Below are 20,676 nucleotides of genomic sequence, written 5' to 3'. Positions count from 1 at the left end.
AAAAATAAGCTCCTAGTAACAGCATTTGGATTCTGGTGTTTTGTTTTATATAATTTCCCTAATCCTCAGTGTATTTTGCATAGGAAAATGGTGGCTGTTCTCCATTTTATAACTGGGGAAACCGAGGCACAGAGTTCCAATAACCTGATATGTGTGACAGCATTTTCAATTTGCGATTAGGCATCAGGTCTCACAATTTCTAATTCAGCTTCTGAGAAAATAAATGCTTGGACTCTATCTCCTCACATCAAACAGCATTGCTAGAAAATTTTGGTTTTGTTGTGTCAGATAAGAAGAGTTTCATCAGTATTGTACAAAAGAGGAATTTATTAGAAGTGACATCCTTGCTCTATCAAAATTCTCACCCAAAACCTGGTGCTTATGCAGATATGCAAATATAACCCTTTCACCCTTCTTTTGTAGAACAAGTTTTTAAACACAGACCCCCGAGGAAAGATTTTGCATCTGAGAGAGTGAAATTGAAAACAGAACACACATGGAAGTTTGTGCATGACCCTTCACAAACTGCTGCTTGGTCTGGCCCCCTTCATACAGACAGGCTCCAAGGCGGGTTGTCCCTAAACATATTCAACAGGTGCACATAAACAGAGTTATTTCTCAGGAAAGGGTTGATGAAACTAAGATCAGCACCCGGCCATTGTGACTGAAAAGGTGAGGAGGGATTGGAAGGAATGAATTCTGGATCTCTGAGTGAACTACAGGCTGCCAGTTTAGCATGAATCAGAGAAAAGCCTCTGCAGGTCAGTGGAGTCACATCAGGGTAGAGGTAGTAAAAAGCTAAATGAAAACCAGGCCCAGGAATTAGAGCAGCAATGCTTCCTGGGCCCTAAGAGACTTCCAGAAACCCTTTGATAGAGTAAAATCCTCGTACGCTGCAAGAAACAACTTGCAAGAGAGTTCCCTGTCGGCATCATTAATGCATTCCCCAAAGCAGAAATCAGAAGGATCTTTCCAGATGCTGTAGAAAGAGGCTTCTTGTTTAATGACACCGCTGAATGTTTTGCCTAATCTGGAGACAAAGAAATTTGCCTTCTGACTTGGTATCAACACAGGGTGGTACAGACCCAAAATTCATGGTCAGAATGGGTGCAAGGGAGAGTGAAAAGTGGAAAGGAGAAGTCACTAAACTAGTGGAATAGCTAGAGAGTGGTTTTACAATTCATGATTCATTCTAGCCCTTTAGCTTCCTGGATCATGGGATTTGCCTTCATAATGATCTGTTCCTCTGTCTTTTGGATTTATGAAAAATAGGGAATTGGTGCTCAGGATCAAGCAGAAAAAAATCAAACAGCCCTGGGGACAGCCTTGGCCCCAGGCAAGAAAGAGAATTGAACAGTGCAAGTAAGCTAAGAGTCAAATTTTCAGATGTTACATGATTTTGAGTCTGGACTTGTGTTCCAGACCAGCTGAAAAAATTGTTACAAGGTACATAATATTTCCTTCTCCATCTTCTTCAAAGTTCAGGTCTCAAATCAGTGTTGTTGTTTCTTAAGCTAGTGATCAGAGCTGTGAGGAATCCCAAAAGATCAGCTGATCCAGAAGGAAATACTAATATCCAGTAGTTTGTGGATGCTTGTGATATCATCTTCGCAGCTTCTATAGACTGAGACAGCATGACAGTCCTAAAGCAGTCATCTTTTCCTATATATTGAAACTTACTATTCCCTGTGGTAGTTGTAAACTCTCTGAAAATAGGAGTTTTCAACCTCCACGGAAGCACATCTTCACATGACTTCCATGAGGCCAAATTTGTTTGTCCATCATTCTTCCTTCTTTTTTTTTTTTTTTCCCCCTGCTCCTACCTCTAACCTTATATTTAATTATTTTATTTTCCTTAATCTGATGACTGTAACTTTTATGACTTCTATGCCACAAGCTATGCTTATATAAAGTCTAATTTGTATGGAGATGTCTTGGTTCTTGACCTCTGTGCTCTGGATACCAAGATAACAGCCTCCTCTTCTTATTCAGATAGAAGGAATTTGTCACTCTGGTACACCTGGACTTCTCAACATTAACACTGCCCAGAGTGACTCTGAAATAACCTGGAAACAGATAAAAGGATAGATATTGGAAGAAGAAAGAGAAACAGATCAGGAAGAGGAATTATAAAAATATTTGAGTGTTAGGACTAGTTTAAATTTCTCCCCCAAAACAGCATTGAAAACCCCTGACAAATACAGATTACACAGTTTCTGTTTATCCTATGAATATTGCTGCGCCAGAGTAACAAAGAATTAAACATTGCACTTCAGACCATCTCCAGCTGAAACTTAAGGAGAACCAGAATATCTCTGGGTTTGCCTAACCTGTATTCCTAATGCTGTTTGTTCTAAGTCCGCAAACTCTCCTTTCTACAGGGAATGTTTGAACTTAAGTCCTAATCCATATGAACGATGGCAAGAACACATAAGAGCAGGAATTGTAAATTTAAAGCCTTTTATTTTATTTTTCATTCATTGATAGTTCCATAGCTCTAAGCATTGTGTCTTCCACATAAGGTAGCAGCACATTGCCAGCAGCATACCTAATTAATTCCTCCTCACTTGTTCCATGTGGCTTCCTTACCACTCATCGAACTGACCTATTGCTTCTCTTCAAGATAGGCTCAATTAATGGTGATAAAATTAAGAAAGAAGTGAATTATTTAATTCCAGATAGTATCAAAGCTTACTGGATCCCAGCACTGAGTAGGCCAGAAGGATCAGTCCATGCCATGGGAATTTTTTTTCCTGGGCTCCACCCAGAATTCTCATAAAAAGCAATGAGAATTTAGCCTGGTCTTCAGTGGATGACCTTTTGATTCTCAAGAGGTGCATAACACTTGGCATTTACTCTGTACAGTGTCTTTCATGAGAAGGGCTCAAAATATCTCTCTACACCAAGTCCTACAATATCCTCAAGGGGAAAGTAAGCATTATCCTCATTTAATTAATGCATTGCCAAAGGCTAAAATACGTACTAAAGGAGGCTCATCCTTAGAGGTGCACAGCCTGCTCATATTCTGGTGAAGCTGGCGGGGAGATGAACATACTTAGCACCAAACTGGATTAGCCTCCAAGACCAAGGTCAGTTTTCAGATCAGATCTTCTTGCCCATCACTCTTCATCCAGTGTTTGTACTCAGTGCCTTCACCCATTGCTGCATCAAGATCCAAGTGATAGCAGCACCAAGAAATATTTTACACTGATTGTTTGTGGTGGCGTGTGCCCATAATCTATCCAATCCTGAAGCATACCAACCAGTGTGGCCCCTTTCTCCTGTCAATCAACACAGCAAGCAGAAAGTCTCACTAGGAAGCCACCAACCTGCAAAGGACATGGCTTTATTCCTGCACTAGCCAGGACTTGGCATATGGCCCTAAGGTAAGTCACCACTCTCAGATCATCTGTGCAACTCCTATCTATTACCCTGACACTAATTATGAATATCTTGCTATCAGCAATCTGCTGCCTAAAAGCAAGTAAGCAGGAAGGGGAACTGAGCCATAGACAAGCTAAGTAACTTCTAAAGTCATGTAGGATGCCTACTGCAGCCAGGGAATTCAACAGAGTTGACTCAGGTCTTTGTGGAATTGAAATTCTGTCTATTAGACCATACGGGAAAAACAGAGATGTAAACTTCCCCTTGTTTATTCTCATCTGCCGCCCACACTTTCCCTCCTCCTTTATGGTCATAAAGCTGCTTATTTTCATTACATCCTAAGCACTTTCAGGCTTTCTGTACTTTTGAAGAAGACTTGATGGCTTGATTGAGATGCATAATAAACATGTTAGCAGGCAGATCCCTAAATTAGCCTGAAAATCCTCATAGATGCATTGTCATAAGAAAAGAAAGCAGCAGCGGTGCTGAAGGAAACTTTAGCATGATGCAGACCAAGAACCAAATGCTCAGAGTTGGACTGAAACAGCATTTTTTTTTTTCTGCATAGAAGCTGTAAAGCAGAATTAAGATAGCATGTCACTGAAAATAGAATCTCTTCTATGGGGAATAATGCTTACCATTATCTCAGAACCATTTGCTGCTCTATATTCAAAGAACTCCTGAGTCTCTACAATAGGTAATCTAATTGCAAACATTTGGTGTTAATGTTTGATGACCAAAAGCACAGCAAACCCAAGGTGTATTTCACAACAGCACCTGTGTTTTCTTTGCTTCACAGGCTGTACAAGGCATCCATTAGAAGGTGATGAGCTAACTGCAATCTTCTTGGAAGGCTTTATGATTGTACGAAGGTTTAAAGAGTTGCTGCTAAATCCACCTCAGACAGGCCCAGGTGTAAGACCAAGTCACATATGGGTACTCTGACAAAGTCACTTTGAACTGGAGAACAAGGATTTCAGAATCTGAAGCCAAATAAAAGCGGCAGTGAAGAGGAGGGACAACTCAATAAGTCAACATCCAGTTATAAAACTACTGACCACATGTGCTGGAGGTGATTGAGCGCAGCCTTGAAAGTGCTAGTGGTGGAGAAAGTGTATGATAAAAACATCCTAAAGATGTCAGCGTGATTAATGCCAAAAGGTTTCTTCAAAACTTGATTCTCCAGGTCTGTGTTTGTATTCCCTTTGGCCACAACTTAAACTGCTAGTAAAGTGCAGGTTTTGTTGCTACAAAATCTGAACTGAGAACTTACAAGTCTTTCAGAATAGTAATGAAATTTTAAAATTCAATGTTTCTGAAATGTTTGTAGGTTATCTTTTTAAAATTCATTAATTTTTATATTTAATTCAATTAATTTATTTATGTATTTTTTATTTTAGTAATTCTCTGTAATCTTTTATGCTTTGTACTGAAAGATATTTAGACAAAGTCTATTTTGACAAAAGTTTTCTATTCTATTATTATTTTTTTTTAATCTAACATTCCATGAGCAGGCTACCGTATTTGAACATGGTTAATACATTGGGTTTATAAAAGAAAAAAGACTCATGCAAATCTTCTGGCAGAGTATTCTTCTTGATTCTTAGTTAGGTATTCCTTGGTGCGTGCTCTAACCAAGAACACAGTTATAAGCCTATAAACAACATGACCCATAAAAATTCAACACTAGCTCCTTGTTTTATATGGTTACTTACTATTTTCTTTATCATATTAGACATCTCCCGTGCTCAAGGTATTTTACAGCTCTTAGGATAGTTAATGCAATTTAAATATATATAGTGACTGTAGTGAGTTCTTGTTCGTGGAAGGAACTATAATCTATCAGAAAAAAAAGCTAATTACAGTTTATCCCATTGATTTATATTTCCCCAAGCTTTCCCTCCCAATTTTTTTGTAAGTATTAAAAACCTTAGGTTGTAATTTTGATATATGCTGCTAGATAGATTAAATACCGACTAATTCTCATATAAAACTGGTAGTTTGATCAATACAGCTAAAATCTTCATTCCTCACATATGTATTTCTCAGCTTTAGAACTATCAATTTTAATCTTGCATGTTGAGATTAGATAATAATCAGGCCAGAAATTCAGCCCCACAGAATTCAAAGAAACCTCCTTTCGAATTCCACAGAAAAGAATAGTTGATTCCTCTTTGGAATAAGGAAGATGTGCTGAATAACCTCACCAGATTCTGTCCAAGGCTTCTATCACCAACTTCTTGCCTTCCTCTCTCTCCCTCTATTCCTTCTCTAGTCAGTAACCTCAAGACAGATGTGAGAGAAAACACTCAATTCAAATTAGAAAAACAATTTCAAAATTATTTGTTTCCCAGGCTCAAAACACGGGAAAAGACACTGGAAAACCACCACATTGCCCTCACATTCTGCAAGCAACTGAGAAAATCTGTTTTGCCCTTCCTGTATGATACAAATGGATTTCTCATTGTGTGAGTCATTTCATTTCCCAGATAGCCCCAATGTCCTTCTTATGAAGGAGGGCACAAGAGAGAAGGAAAGAAACAATAAATAAAAGTCACTTCAGCAACAATGGGTGTGATGTGGGAACCTGATTAGAATGTCATAATGTAGTCTTGATACAGAAAATTAAATAGAAGAGAGAATAAGTAGCCTACAAAGATTTTGGTTTCAAATAGCATTTATTATCACACTGAAAAACAAAATAGATAAAAACAGGAAAGCAACAGAGCTGGTGCTGGATCTCCAAGTGGTTTTCTATAATAACTTTGATGAAGGTCGTGTGAGGAAGAGAGGAAACTGAAGCCCTTTCCTTCCACAGAGGAAAATAAATGGGTGACACTATGCTAATGAAGACAATTCACTCCCAGAATGAGTCATTCAGAAGAAGCAGGGCCTCTGTCCTGCCTGTTGATTCCTATTCTTTTCCCTCCAGCATCAAGAAGTCATCTTAAAAGGGTTGGCTGTGTGACCTATCCACTAACAAGTTTGGGTTTAATTTTGTTATTTATTTGGTATTAGCATAATGTCACCCCCAGGAGATTTTCCCTTCAGTGGTGTCTCTGTCCCTCAGTCTCTATATTATCTTCTGTGGGGTAGGACAGAGGGAAGCTTGAAGCGAGACATGATGCCAGAAGAGCTACAGAAGAAATGATCCATGGGCAGGTGGTGTCTTTGGGCCAGAAGGTCAGCTTGGCCTCCACTTCACTGTGCAAAAATTAAGGCAGTATATTTTTTTCCCTTGAAATCTCATTGTTGCTGTATGAATAGTTCCTAATGGTTTTATTTCTCTCACTTTCTTTGACACACAGGAACTTTTAAACAGACTACGCCTTCGGATGTAAGAACTCAGATCTGAACCAGAACGGTGATGGAATAAAGGTCCAATTATGCAAAACTTGCTTGAGAAAAATTGTTTAAAAATCAAAATAAAATGAGGATGTCCACAACTTTGGTTGTAAAAGGAGTATAAGCTGCACAATGGCTGTACATCTGACTTGACTGACTGCAAGAAAAATACTATAAATCTTGTCCTTCAGAACTAGAGCATTTTATTTTCATAATGACAACCATTATGGTCTTTTAAGAAGCAAGCAAAAAATTAAAGTATTATTTTTAAGTGTGTATTTTTAAAATGTATCACTTTATGGCGACATTACTAACCAGATAGCTGGTATTGTCATATTTCTAGTGGCTGAAGGCAGCTGAATCAATACTTCAAACTAGGCTCAATATTTGAATGCAGCAGTAAGGAAAGTGGTGTAATCCACTGTTATAGGTTAGATGGCATGTCAATCTTAAATTGCACATTACAGAAGAAATAGTTAGAGAGACTTTACTCTAAATATAGCTTTTTTTTTCCCAAATGGTAAATATTCTTTGTGATAAGTTATTTAGCCCAAGTTTTTTGTGGTGTCATACAATGCAGAATTTGTCTCCTGCATCTATCACATAGCCAAAACCACTCAATAAAACATCAAATTAATTATCAAAAAGTATTTAAGATCAAAATATTTGATTGCCTGTAATGAGATGTCCAATGATGTTAATCACAGAAAAAAAAATGTCTGCTTAGAACTAACCATCAGAAACAGATTTCAGTGTGAAATAAACAATGATCATTATGACAGGGATAATTTAAAAAAGAATCAATTGTACACATACTAAGCAAGAACTATTTTTTTATTAAACATTCATTTTGTGCTTCATATACATACCTAAAAATTTGTAAATAAATTTTGATGTTTATTGGGGGTTTCTTAACTTTCTGCAGTGAACTTTTGAAAGGAAAACACAAATCTATTTAGAGAGTTCTTTGAAAATGTGACTTTCGGTGTCATTATTCAGACAAATACTTTTCCTCAAAGTACTAGGTACCTTTTAACCTTAATAGAGAGAAATCCATCCTCACATTTTAACCCCTTTTTGTTTAAAAGTTTGATTTTCTGTCTACCAGTGCCCTGATTCTGCTCTCCACACAATTAGAGACCAAACTCCCATTTGCTACAACAGAAGCACAAGGCAGACTCAAATTCATGCTATGTTGTCTCTCTGAACCAGTCACAAAATCCTGCATCATCTTTTCTGCCAGGCAGGCTGGTGCTGCATTGTTTGGGCAAACAGCTGCGGGACAGAGGCTTTCAGAATAACATGAGATATTTTCCCATCTTTGACTATACCTGTGAGAGTCAAAGGTAAGAAAGTGAAAACTGAGCTGTGCTACACGAGGTTTACCAAGTCTCAGTGGCAGCAGTACCTGGCTCTGATATTAACAATGAAGCCTGAAGCCAAGAGGAGAAAGATCATTTGTGATGGGCAAAGACCAGGTGAGTTTTGGAAGCTTTCTTCCTCCCTTTTGTTTGAATAGCAGAGGCTGTGCTTGCCTGGAGCTGCTGCAGTGGTAACCCGTGGATTATTCTCCCTTATATCATCATTAGTCTGAAAAAGCATGTGATCTGTGCTCCAATGTACCAGTAAGGATTGTATGGATAGCTCTGTTGATGGCAGGAATATCCCATCAGCGCTGCTGCAGCAGCAGTGAAGGGTATCTTGTACTCAGGTCTGATCAGCAGATCTGCTCTCTGTGAAGGTTTGGAATGCAAAAGGACCCAGCAGCTGCTAGAGGAAAGCAAATTTGTTTGGATGGGGATAGGGTGAGAAGGACATTTAGGTGGATAACACACTGGACTGTGCTCAAGTTACATGTCCCAGTTTGTCCCTTTTAAGGGTCTCCAAAAATCCCTCACCCACAGTTTTGGGTGGGCTCCTGTCCTACAGCTCTGTGCAGACTTGCTGGGTGCTGCTCTCACGGCTGCCACACTCCATTGCAGGATAAGCTCCTGTGGGAGACACTGTTGAAGCACTTTCAGGTCAGTGACCCCAATCCCCATTTTTTGAAAAGAAGGAAAAAATTTCATATGCAGCTCCAATAGCATTTTTCTGTGCCAGTAAATTGGTTGTCCCTCTCTCCATCCCATGGGCCCCAGGGAGTTTTGAGGAAAGTGCAGTGATTTTCCCTAGTATAAATGCTTACAAAAACTCCTGGTTTGAAACTGGTTTGTGATAATAGCTAGGCCAAACTGGTCATCCAAGTAAAAAGTGTTGGTTTTTTGTCCAAAATTAGCATACAGTTCTCACACTTATATATTTTAAATTTTTTAAAAAATTGTTTACTTAAACAATATTATCTTTCTGAAGGAGCAGATAGCCAGGAAATCTGCATATAGGTGCACAAATGATGGAACTACTGAGCATTAATTTATCCAGTCTTCCTCCCAGTTTGGATTCTCTACTGTCAAAGTAATGTGCTTAATCTCAACTAGGGCTTTCCCCTCAGTGAGAATCAGGCTTTCCCTCCTCTATCCACAGCCCTACTTTCATTAAATTTGTAGGAAATGAATATATTTGAGAGGGCTTAATCCAGAAGAGAAGAGAGAGAGAGAGGAAGAGAGAGAGAGGAAGGACTTGGCTAGTCAGTTCAATGGACTGAAAAAATGCAAGAGTGGAAAATAGAGCAGTAACATGTTTAAAACTCGTGTCCTCAGAAACTTAATCTTAAGAGAGAATTCAAAAAGTATTGTGGTGATTTCAAAGATGTAGCTTCTTGACCTCTATACCATAATAATATTTACTCTCATTTTACTCACGTGTTTCAAAAAATGAAAAATATAGACAGCAAATAGATTTAAAAAATGAGTAGGAAAAATGGATGAAAAGTTCAGAAAAAAAACCTGGTTACGCTGGTCAGTTGATTTAGCTGCACACATGGGCAGCTCCCAAATCCTGACACTCTAGTCTTTTGACTCCTATACACACTCCTGTGTATTTATTGACTTGTTATTGCACACACTGTTCTTCTTGGTCTGACACACTTTCTAAACACTTTTGAAGCTCTTGAGCCTAATTTGCAACCAGTGGCGACATTATACATAACTATGGGTCTTGCTGCGTTTGTCTGTGAAGCACTAGGAAGCAATGTCAGAAGTGCAGACATCGAGCAACGGGAGAAGTCAAGGCATCACTAAAGCAAGAGGGCTGAGTTCTGTCTAGGATGAAAAAGTCTCTCTATGCCTGAGATGGAAATACAGCTCCTTTCAAGACAGAAGAGCCTAAGGCCATACACAGTGAGTTCAAAATGCCGCACTCACACTTGCCATGACAAATGGAGTTTATCTTGTGGAGGGCAGCTTCATCACCAGTTTCAGCAGGGTCACATTGGTGAGGGATTGAACCTATAGGTGTGGCACCAAACTGGAAGCAAAAAGTACTGTTGCTAAGGAGCCTTTGGAGAAATAAAAAATTCTGTCCCTCTCTTTTATGTGTGAAACTCTTCAAGTAAAACACTGTTTCCCTGTGCAATGTAACAAAAATGACAGCAGCCTCAAAAGTTTTGTTTTGTCACTTTTTGTGACATCTTCTGTCTGCTCAATTATTCAGTGGCCAAGGGGACCAACCTTAGTCTGGTCTTTCTCAAAAGCTCGTGATCTGCTCTGCTGACCTAGAGAAGAATCTTTTATTCACAGGTAGCTGAATGGAAAAGTTTCGTTGAGACAGAGGCCTCCTAGGGCCAAGAAAAGTGCAACATTCTGGAGAGATAAACATCCTAGTATGACATTTCACATCTTTTTATTATCCGAATGTCCATAAAATCTAACCCTAATTAGTTTAGCCCACATGCTCTTGATAAGCTAAAAAATTAACTAAAATGTCCAACTCTGCTCTTAAATCACTGGGACACAGGGAAATCAGGTTTGAAATCTTGGTTTCATCACAGGTTTGCTGTAAAACCTGTAAATTATACAAGGAAATTTAACGTGTATCACATGCTAGCTTGCACATCCCTCTGGATCATTCTGGAACCCCATCATGAAAACACACTTGCAAGGTCTCAACACTATGCAGTTTGAGTCCAAGGAGCAAAATCAGGAGAAGACAAGAAGGAAAAAATGAGAAGAAGAGTACATTATATTTAAAACATTCCCCCTTCTTTGCTGCTGTAGATTTTGTCTCCATATTAAAAAAACACCCAAAACATCAGAATAGATATTGTCTATTACTGAATGTTTACAGAACAGCAAGCACAACAGATCACCTAAGCAACACAAATAGTTTCAACTCTTGAAAATAAGTCCTTTGAAAATATGTCCCTGTTTCTAAATTTTGCAAACTTAAGAAAACACACAAAGCCTTGTGCTTTGGACTGCACCAGCCAGTCTTCTCTACTCCACCACCCATTATATGCTGAAAAACAGAGAAGCCTTCCTATGTTGGACGTCTAATTCTTGTGTTCTGCAGGTTCTACAGGGACCCTGAGTTCTTCATCTCAGTTCTCTGTCCCTCATAAGCCATGTCCCCGCAGTAGACAGCAGGAAACCCTAAATATACACTTTAGTGTAAAAAAGGCTTTCCTCTGCAAGGGAAAACTAAGATACTTTACAGTTTGCCAGAGTGGCATATTGCTAGGTGGGGCAGAAGAGATGAAGGATGAAAACTTGCTCAAGGCTAGGGTGTACTTGAGTATCTATAGCATCAGAGTAGGCAGTGGTTACTAAAATGTCCATGCATGGGGCAGACACAGAGCATTTAAATTCATACATCTAGTTTTTATATGGTAAATTACTTAGCTAGAAAACTTTTCAACTCATTGCTCACTTGTTAGTTGTGCTATACTACTGTAAGTATTTGATGGAAATGTACTCAGTTCTTCTCAAGAGGCAGGTTTTTGGTTTTTTTCACCTGTGGCTGACTTTTGATCCATGCCACTGCTATCAGAGGTGAGCAAAAAATTTCTGATCAACACATTTATTACTCTGTCTCTTCAGAGAAGCCACTGTAGTGATCATGTAATCTCCTTTGTCTAGGTTCCTGGAAATTACTTGGAAAAACAATGGTTGCAGCTGCAGAAGCGCTGCAGAGTGAATAGGGAAAAGAGGTGCTCCAGCCTCTTTCTCAGTTCCAGCATTTCTCCCTCAATTTAGAAAATGCAGAGGATCCAATTAGCAGCACTGAGTATGGTTTCCAGAGCTATTGATGAGGCTCTGCATGAAGCACCTCTCCCAGCTAGAGAAATAGCTTATCTAACCAAAAATACAACATCTACTACTAACAGTTTTATATTATATTGGCTAACCGGTGTTAGAGAGACTGAAGTCATCATTACTGTTGCTTAGGATTTGTCATGCTGCCATACCAAATGTACGTTGGAGATTTCAATGGGCAGAAGTGACAGCAACTTAAAGGGGCACCAACTGTTCAATTTATCTCATTAACTTCAAGCTCTTAAGTAACCTGTCCTTCAGAAGCACTTCAAGAGATTTCATTGACTGCAGGGTGAACGGAAGGAGATTAGCTTCTAGCTTGACACCTCAGCTGGAGTGAATCAAGGGCAGGCAGTCAAAGACAGAAGGCTGAATCACTAGTTATCTTCACAGCTGTACAAACTGGTGAACAAGCCTTTCTTTACCCCAATTTTCTGCCATCCGTCTCTACTCCTTCCCCACACTGAAAAACTCCCAATGGCAAGGGACATCTCTGCACATTCATGAGATGCTTAGCCCTGCAGGCTCCTGCCTCTCAATGAACCCAACATGCCATTATTGATGCATAACTTTACAATCTGAATTACTACATCACCAGCAGAACTACTTTTGACAAGGCAACAGCTCACATTAACGAAAAAAAAAAAAGCACCCTCTGAATTAGATGATTCTAATGGAAGTACAATCTTGCACATCTGAGTAGAATATTAATACAAAATTGGAAACAGCATCTTAGTACTAGGAGTCTAGTCCCTAAGTTCACTGTGTATTGAATGAGCAGAGATTGGCATAGCCAGATGGCAATTCAGATCCTAGATAGGCTGAACTGACCCCTGGAAGTGTCTGTGAATATTAACAATTCCCTTTAATGATTTGGAAAGCACGTCTTAATTTATACTGAAGCCTCTAGCGTATTTCTTTCCTTTACCACCCGCCTCACAAAATGTTGACATAGAAGACACCAAAGCAGAAAAACCTCCCAAAGAACTCTAAAAAATTTACTTTTATCTTCTTCTATTTGAAGCTGTCTATGCAACAGATTGTTTTAACCCACTTAGTTGTATTTTCTGAACAAAACCACCATTGAAAAGAGAAATTTTAGAATTCTGAATTTCAAGAAATAGATCAAAAAACCCCTTAGGTGTCATATATTATAACAAAAAGGATAACTTCTGAATCCATTGACATAAATATCAAGGGTCTCATTCTTTAGCAGGTCTCAGCTTTAAGTGGTACATGACACCACATCAATACTGTTGGAACTACTGTAAATGATGAAGAAGAGGAAAAAGAACATGAAATGAAGTTGTTCTTGCACTGATACATAATTTTTCCCTGTTTCCACAGTTGAAGAGGGGAAAGCTGGACATAGGCCTATTCGTATGAACAGCTGCTCCTGCTAATTACTTGTCGATTTCTAAGCTCCTCGTCAGAAGACAAGGGAACAGCATTTCCACCACTGGAACTATTAAAAGATCATCTGTTTCTATCATCAGACCAGAAATGGAGACCCATCTCACCAGGATGCTAGTAAGGGTATTTAGGAGGGAACTGTAGCAGACAAGGATTAATTTATCTCAAATTCTGCCACCGAGTAGCTGCCCAAGAGTTCTCCTATTCCTGCCTGCTGTGGTGGGAGATTCTATTCTGAGGGTTACCAAGACCAAACTCCAGTTTAGGGGCTGCACATTCGTGGGTGGCATAGGAAGGCAAGGAGTCAGGAGTATATGTAAATGGACAGAGACATGAAAAAGTAGTTATGAGAAACACTTTTTAAGAGACTACCACTTTTCTCCATTGGAAATTGACCCTGAGATACTTTTTCCAAGTCTCTTTGTGTGGATTTTAAGTGGGAAGGAAAATCTCAAGCTACTTGCTTTCATGGACCATTCACAATGGGGTTAAGGATTCCTACTAACATCAGTGAGGTTCAGATTAGGCTGGCAGCTGCTTACCAGTCATTTGCACCAGTGACTGATTAAGACCCTACTTTAGGCAACAATTTAAAATCAGAGGGGTTTTAGGGAGAGAATTCAGTCATCTTCTGGCTCAGACTTAAAAAAATATCCAGTCTTATCCAGTTTATGTAAAGAGCAGTCATCATGAAAAATGTAATCAGGTCTGTAAAATCTTAGTATTAGCCACTGTTAAAAGCCCAGAATATTTTGTTCACTATCAATATTGGATATGGAATCCAACAGAGGAGAGGACTGGTGGATATTTTTTACCTTATGGATTTTTCATGCTGCCAACCATTAATTTATCCCACAAATTAAAAAGCCTTTCACATTATTTTATTAGGGAGATACCAACTTGCCATCAGTAAGATCTTTCGGCAGTGTAGTTTATACAGACTTTTTGGCAGTGCCATCTGCTAGCACTGAGGCTTTCCATTGTTTTGGTGGGAGGTTTTTTTATTTTATTTTTTTTTACTTTTTCTATATCCTCTTCCAATTCTCCTTGGAAACTTGAACAGGATTAGGTTAGGAGTAGGTTATTTTTTTAAAGTAAAAAGTCATGAAGGTGAAAAAAGTCATGAAGGTAGCTTCAAAGGTATACTGGGGATTCCTTGCTACCAGTTTTTCCCCCATGGAAAGCTTTTTTTTTTTTTTTTTTTTTTTTTTTTTTTTTTTTTTTAAACTCTATATAATTTATAATAATATTTTACTTCTTCTGTCAAAGTAAACTGGCCAAGGTATCACTTAGCTTCATTTCCTGAGACCTGACCAAGGGTCAGAGATTACCTTGAACTGACGTCTGACATTAGCAAATAAACAATCTCCTCTTGTTTCCCACTTGGTGAATCAGCAGTCCCCATGCTAATCATGTCGACGAGTTTTTTGCTAAAGCAGGGGAAGGGGAATTCCAGGTTGACAAATAAGTCCCCAGAGAAATGCACCTGTCAGTTACAGGAGAACCTGCACAGCACCACAGAGTCAAGAGCAGCAGGACGGATCCATGCCACTGAAAGTATTATTCACAGAGTCACGAGAAGACTGAGCTACACTTGTGCACACAGGATACCAAGGCAGCACAAAAAACTGTTGGTATTATCCACCACAGGCCCCAGGAATCAAAGCCAAAGAAATGCATCATTTAAAAGCACAGCAGTGAAGACACAGGAGATGGGCTGGTCAAATGGCCTTTTGCTTCCTGTGTTATTTCTTGGTGTGTTACTATCCAACACCTAGATAGCATCACATACCACCAGTCTCTAGTTCCCAGCTGTCCAAAAACTTTCCTCCACCCAGCTGTCCCAGTGAAAAAATGGTAAATCATCTGTAACTTTCTAGAATTCTACAAGGTTTCTTTCAGAAATATTCCAGAAAAAATGCCCTCTATTTTTTCCCCCATGCGTTCTCCAAATGGGGTCATTACTCCCCCTGCCATAGGGAACACAATTGACTGTTGGGCCAGATTCTGTAAAAGACCCAACTATGTGAGGATTTAGTCTTCCAAGAAGGAAACCTAAACCACTGTATTATTCAATGTGGAAAGAAAAAGACAGACACAAACCCCACTTTTGTGAGCTGTGGAAAATGTGATTTTAAAAAGGAGCAGACAAAGGGAAACAAGGGGTAATTTGGGGTAGGAAGAAAGTGGCTGCATCATGGTTTGGTGTCTCTCTTTGTCTCTTTCTCCCTGCTCTCTGTGCCTTCTTTTCTCTCTGTCACACAAACGGGGGACCTGGCTGGATTCTGAGACAATTTCCTCCCACACTGGGAGCTGCAATGCTGAAACTGCAAACCACCTCTCTTTACTCAGAAATCTTCATTGACTCCTCGCTTCTGAGGCATCTCTGGTTACTGCAATACTTTACCAGGGAAAATAAGCAGCACCCTAAGCTGGGGAGATCATCTGGCTGACAGCTCCCCACAGAGCAGGAGACAAGTCTGTCCAATTCTAAAACTGCAACATGGCAGGACAAGACAGAGTGAAACACAAAATTAATAGCACCAATATTGCCATTATCACATTAGCACATGCTCCAAATCCTTTTGAATTACAAGACCAGCCTGGGATCAGCCTTCCAAAACAAGCCATCGAAAATCAGGGAATATACTTCCCCTATCTATCAAATTATGCTCTTCTCTCAAGAAAAATGTAATTTTTGTTTTCAAATAAGTGAAAAAAAAAATCCATGGGAAGTAGGAATTTCTTAAAATAATTTACATCAATCCAATTTTATTAATCAAGGACAGAGAGGCTTTAAGAGTGCCCTGAATTTCCAGTATTCAGGTGGCCACTGATGCTCAAACTAGCTCTGTTTCACAGCTGTTATTAGTAGTGCTTTGTGCCTGCTTCACAACTAACAAAACCCTTTTATATTAACACAGGGACCTAAATAGATTTGTCCATTAAATGCTAGTACATTAGACCCAAGGTGTCCCTTACAAGTATCCTGGTGGAGTTTTCTAAACAATCTTGGCTAGAGCAACCTTGGGAGGCAAGTTTACTGAGAAACATCACTATTAATAATAACCCTTCCAGGGCTAAATCCAGGGTCTAAAACAGAGCTCTTTTGGAAGTGTGACTAAAGCTACATCATCCTAGTGGGAAGAGGGTAAACTGTTGGAAGTAAGATAAGGAAAAAAAAAAATCACAGCAGAGAATGATGTGATCAAATATTTAGATTTGAAATCTGTTATATTACATAGAATCTTCTTCCCCTCCCCCTGTCCCTGCACTGACAATGATATTGCAAAGGCAACAAAAGTATATTCCTGACAGATCTAAATAAGATTTTTATCTCTAGAGGGGAAGAGACTTGTTAATTTTTTGGTGGGCTGGGCAAAGCAATGAGATTCATATTGTTGTAATTATTAATTTCTTCAGCAAAGTGCTAAATCTCCAGGTACTTTACATATTGGCTACATTCTTTTTTTTTTTTTTCAATATTTCCAGCAAAGCTATTAATTTAATACCATCTTCTCATAGGAAAGAAATCTGAATGGAATTAAGGATGCATGATCACAGCTAGAAAAATGAGCAGAGATAGGAAGAGGGACAGAGAGAAAAAATTAAAGTTCTGATAGTTTAGTCTGTTTAAGAACACTGGTGGAAAAGTGTTCTCTAAAATGTTAATTTGTCCTTATTTAGGTAGTTTCTCTGTCTTGATCAAAGCCATTTTTCAAACTTTAATTGTGCGAATTAAATAGATATTGACTGTATCAGACCAAAAATATTCCCTAGAAAGTGATATTCTTGCAAGATACTATTTATACAGAAATATCATGCAAACGCATCCAATCTGAATACAAATATGCATGTATATAATTTGTGTTTACAATTCTTTCCTAGAAGGCTTTGGTTGCTGCTAAGCCACACTAGGACCAAGGACTCTGTGACTGCAGATCAGCCCCCAGCCAGAGAACTCAGTTTGGACAGAGAAAGGAGAACTGGACAGAGCATCACTGGCAGGAAGTAACCATCACCACCTTTTCCTGCACTGGTCCCCAGGGAACAAGGCTGATCCAGGTCCCTTTTTCCTTGGCTGTGATCTGCTGTGACGCCTTTTGGAAAGATGGACCATTATGGAAGGTCTGGGACCAGCAGTGCCAGTTTGTCCCTGCTGGACAAGGGAACCACACTCCAACAATTCCTGTGCCCCACCATTTGCTGGATATGTACAGGAGAAGGAAAATCAGGGAGGAGAATCCAGACTCACTTCATCAAAAGTAAGTGCCAGGCTAGAGAGAATAAATGTATCACATTAGGTCATGCACTAACAGCAGTTTGAAATCTTTTAACTCCCAGTTAAGGGACTTGCTCAGCCCCAATTTATTTATTTATTTATTTATTTTTAGTTTATTGAAAATACCAAGCCGATCCGATTGTGCTGGGGGACAAGCCAAAAGGTTTTGCTTTAATCTTTTATTTTCCTGTTTCCTTTCTTCTTTTTTGCTTGCTCAGTGGTATTCATAAAGCATTACCACCTAGGGACAGGTTGCAAGGGGTTCAAATGTGATGATAGTTTCCATATCACTACCTGAGACTAGGAGAGGCCAAGGGGGAACGTGCTTCCTACTGAGCTTAATATTTTCAAGGAACAATTCCTGTTACAAACCCACAGTGCCGCTGGGCCCCAAATTCTCCTTTTATTAAGAATCAGTCAATGCTGCTCCACCTTGGGAAAATTCAGTCTCCAAGCCTTAGCCATGAGTCTTTCTCAGACAAGGGGGCTCTTGCCATGCCTTTCTGGTTCCCTCCTTTGGCCTCACTGTGGACGACCAGGATATTAATTGGAAAAGCAAGGCTAATTAAAACCAGAGAGGCAAATGAAACTGTGGGGGGAGTGATGGGAGGAGAGGGAAAAAAAAAAGTTAAATTCAAGCACATAATAAAGAACATTTCTGACCTACTGTTCCTAGGAGGGATCTCATAACAGTGGTGCAACAGTCCAGAGGCCACAAGGAAAAAAAATTAAGCTACTGTGTATAACAATGAAAACATTAAACCCTTTGTGTACCATGAAAATGGAAACCAAAAAATAAAGTTAAGATGCTAAACATGTGTTTGAAGAGCACTGAAACATGCAGTATGTATTTGACTTCCACCTTCTGGGGAGTGCAGGGAGGCATGACTGAGATCTATTAAATCAAATGATGCCCAAATGTTCTGCATGTGCATTTGGCTCCAGTCAGGGCACAAACCCTGAAGAACAGATACACAGATTTTAAAGTGTGATACTACCAGGCAAACAGGCTGCCTTGCTGGAGAGGAGTATCTATCATCTCTTGGGAGAAGGTGTCTTCACCTCTTCTCACTGAAGGTGCTTAGGGGTGCTACAAATGCTCATCTTGTGACCCAACACTTGCCTCTCTCACTCTGGGGCCAGCCTTGGACCCACCCACCATGGCAGGGAGGAGTCTTTGCAGGCAGGGCAGTTAATAAGAAACCTTTCCTCACAAATGTGACATCCCATCCTCCCACAGCTGCCGGGGTACTGGTGCACACAACACCTTGTTGATGGAAAGAAGCAAGGCCTAGAAAAGGTAAGTAACAGGATTTAAAAGATCAGAGGTGCTTTTCTTCTCCTCTCTAATTAAAGACTTCCTTTATGCTTAATGTCTCAAAGAATGATAAGACCAAACTAAATCTCAGGTGATGCAGAAGCTTTTCTTTTTTGCCTGGTAAGTCAAAGGGGCTGCAGAAGGAAATGAGGGGGTCAAGACTGATGTCCTCGTTTCCCTCCTTGCACATCCCCTCCTCCCTTTCCTTCAGGAAAATTTCACAACTTTTGCAGAGTCCCCAGTTTCTATCAGAATTGTTAAGCCCTTTGCTGCTCCACACAGAGCCTGTTTTCTACAGGTCATTGGATGCTCCCCATCCCAACCTGCACACATGAAGGAAAAGCTTGTGGCAGCAAATATGGACAAGGTCATATTCCTGACCTTTTTGGTGTTTTTTTTCAGCTACCCAGAGGTGACTGCATCCTTCAGAAATACAGCTTGAGATTAATTTTAAAGCCATTCAGACACAAGGAAAGTTAAACTTTCTCAAGTAAATCAAAAGCCTGTAAGAATTTAATCAAGTTTCTCAATAAACAGGTAGGAAAGACTGTTTTCCCCCTAAAAGATAACTTCAATTTCAGCTGAGAAAGAGACCTGAATATTTGAAACACACACAAAATAACGAAAGGAAAACACAGGGTACAATTCCGTTGGTTTTTTGTTTGTTTGTTTGTTTTTGTTTTGTTTGTTTTTTTGTTTTGGTTTGGGGTTTTGTTTGTTTGTTTTTCTTTTACTCTCAAACTCACTTTTGTTATTAGCTTAAAATTTTACCTCATTAATTGGCTGTGAGGAGGAACACCATTCACAAGACATTTAGCTACTGGGAGGAGGAAAAAAAGAAGAAAGATAAAACAATATATATTGAGATATTGAACACTAATTTGCATCACAAGAGGCTTTGTGGTGGGAGGGTATAATAACTTGAAGCATTTCTGTCTCCACACAGTGAAATTGCCCTTCCCCAACCTGCTTCATCAGCTTACAAAGAGTTCCTATTTCTGAGGGATTTTGACCTCTCTTTCTTTGTTTCTTCACCAGGATCACAGTAAGTGGGATAGGACCTTAAGGACAAAGAGAGGAAAATAAATAAAAGAAGGCAAGGACAATTGCAGAGCGGCCAGTGTTAATGTCACCATATAAAGGGCCTGTCAGCATTTCCATTAGAAACTCCTATTTTCAAAGGTTTATAACTTGGCCATAAAAATTCACTCTGAGCAGCAGCTGGAAACTTGGCAAACAAGATCTCACTCAGCTTCGATTGATTTTTTCTTTCTCTTTCTTTCCGCCTGTTCCCTATCCACCTTTATCCTCTATCTCCTCCACTCCCCCCTTCTTTTTTCATCCTCCTAGACAGTAACTTTGAGTTGATTTAACCAAAGGATGCAAGAGCAGGCATCCTGTTACACATTGTCAGATGCACTAACACTGCTCAGTTTTTGTGTTTTCTGGTCCCTAGTGCTTTCTTTGTTGGTCCTGCAATCATTTGGGGCTTTTGCTTTGCTTCCAGTTTTTTTTTCTTTTTTTTTTAATAAAGCATTCTCCAAAATTTTCAAGACAGATCTCTACTTTGGACTGGCTGCAAGTATTGTGTATCAATATATCAACCCCACCCCCCCACAACTTCTTTGAAGAGAAATAATTAATTAAGAAGAAACTCATCAGGAAAGCGTGTGTTGCAGTCAGTCCTTTGTGGCATGTGAAGTCTGGTCAGAAATGTCAGGATAGCTCAGCTAGAAATAGGAACT

General features: G+C 39.4%; 1 protein-coding gene and 1 long non-coding RNA gene across 11 annotated transcripts in view; one reads left to right on the top strand and one right to left on the bottom strand.

The window, feature by feature from the left end:
• CELF4 (CUGBP Elav-like family member 4) overlaps window positions 1-20,676 on the bottom strand; it is a 698,573-nt gene that overhangs the window by 546,184 nt on the left and 131,713 nt on the right. The gene's annotated exons all lie outside the window — the stretch shown is intronic.
• LOC136288109 (uncharacterized) lies at window positions 18,849-20,277 on the top strand. Its single transcript, XR_010720483.1, has 3 exons — window positions 18,849-18,913; window positions 19,334-19,468; window positions 19,970-20,277. It is a non-coding gene; the product is annotated as an uncharacterized lncRNA (long non-coding RNA).

Source organism: Chamaea fasciata, unplaced genomic scaffold (genome assembly GCF_029207755.1).
Source record: "Chamaea fasciata isolate MVZ Bird 193981 ecotype frontalis unplaced genomic scaffold, bChaFas1.0.hap1 SCAF_4, whole genome shotgun sequence".
Classification (NCBI taxonomy): Eukaryota; Metazoa; Chordata; class Aves; order Passeriformes; family Sylviidae; genus Chamaea; species Chamaea fasciata.
The sequence above is the reverse complement of the archived record's forward strand: the minus strand, read 5'-3'. Positions and strand labels throughout refer to the sequence as shown.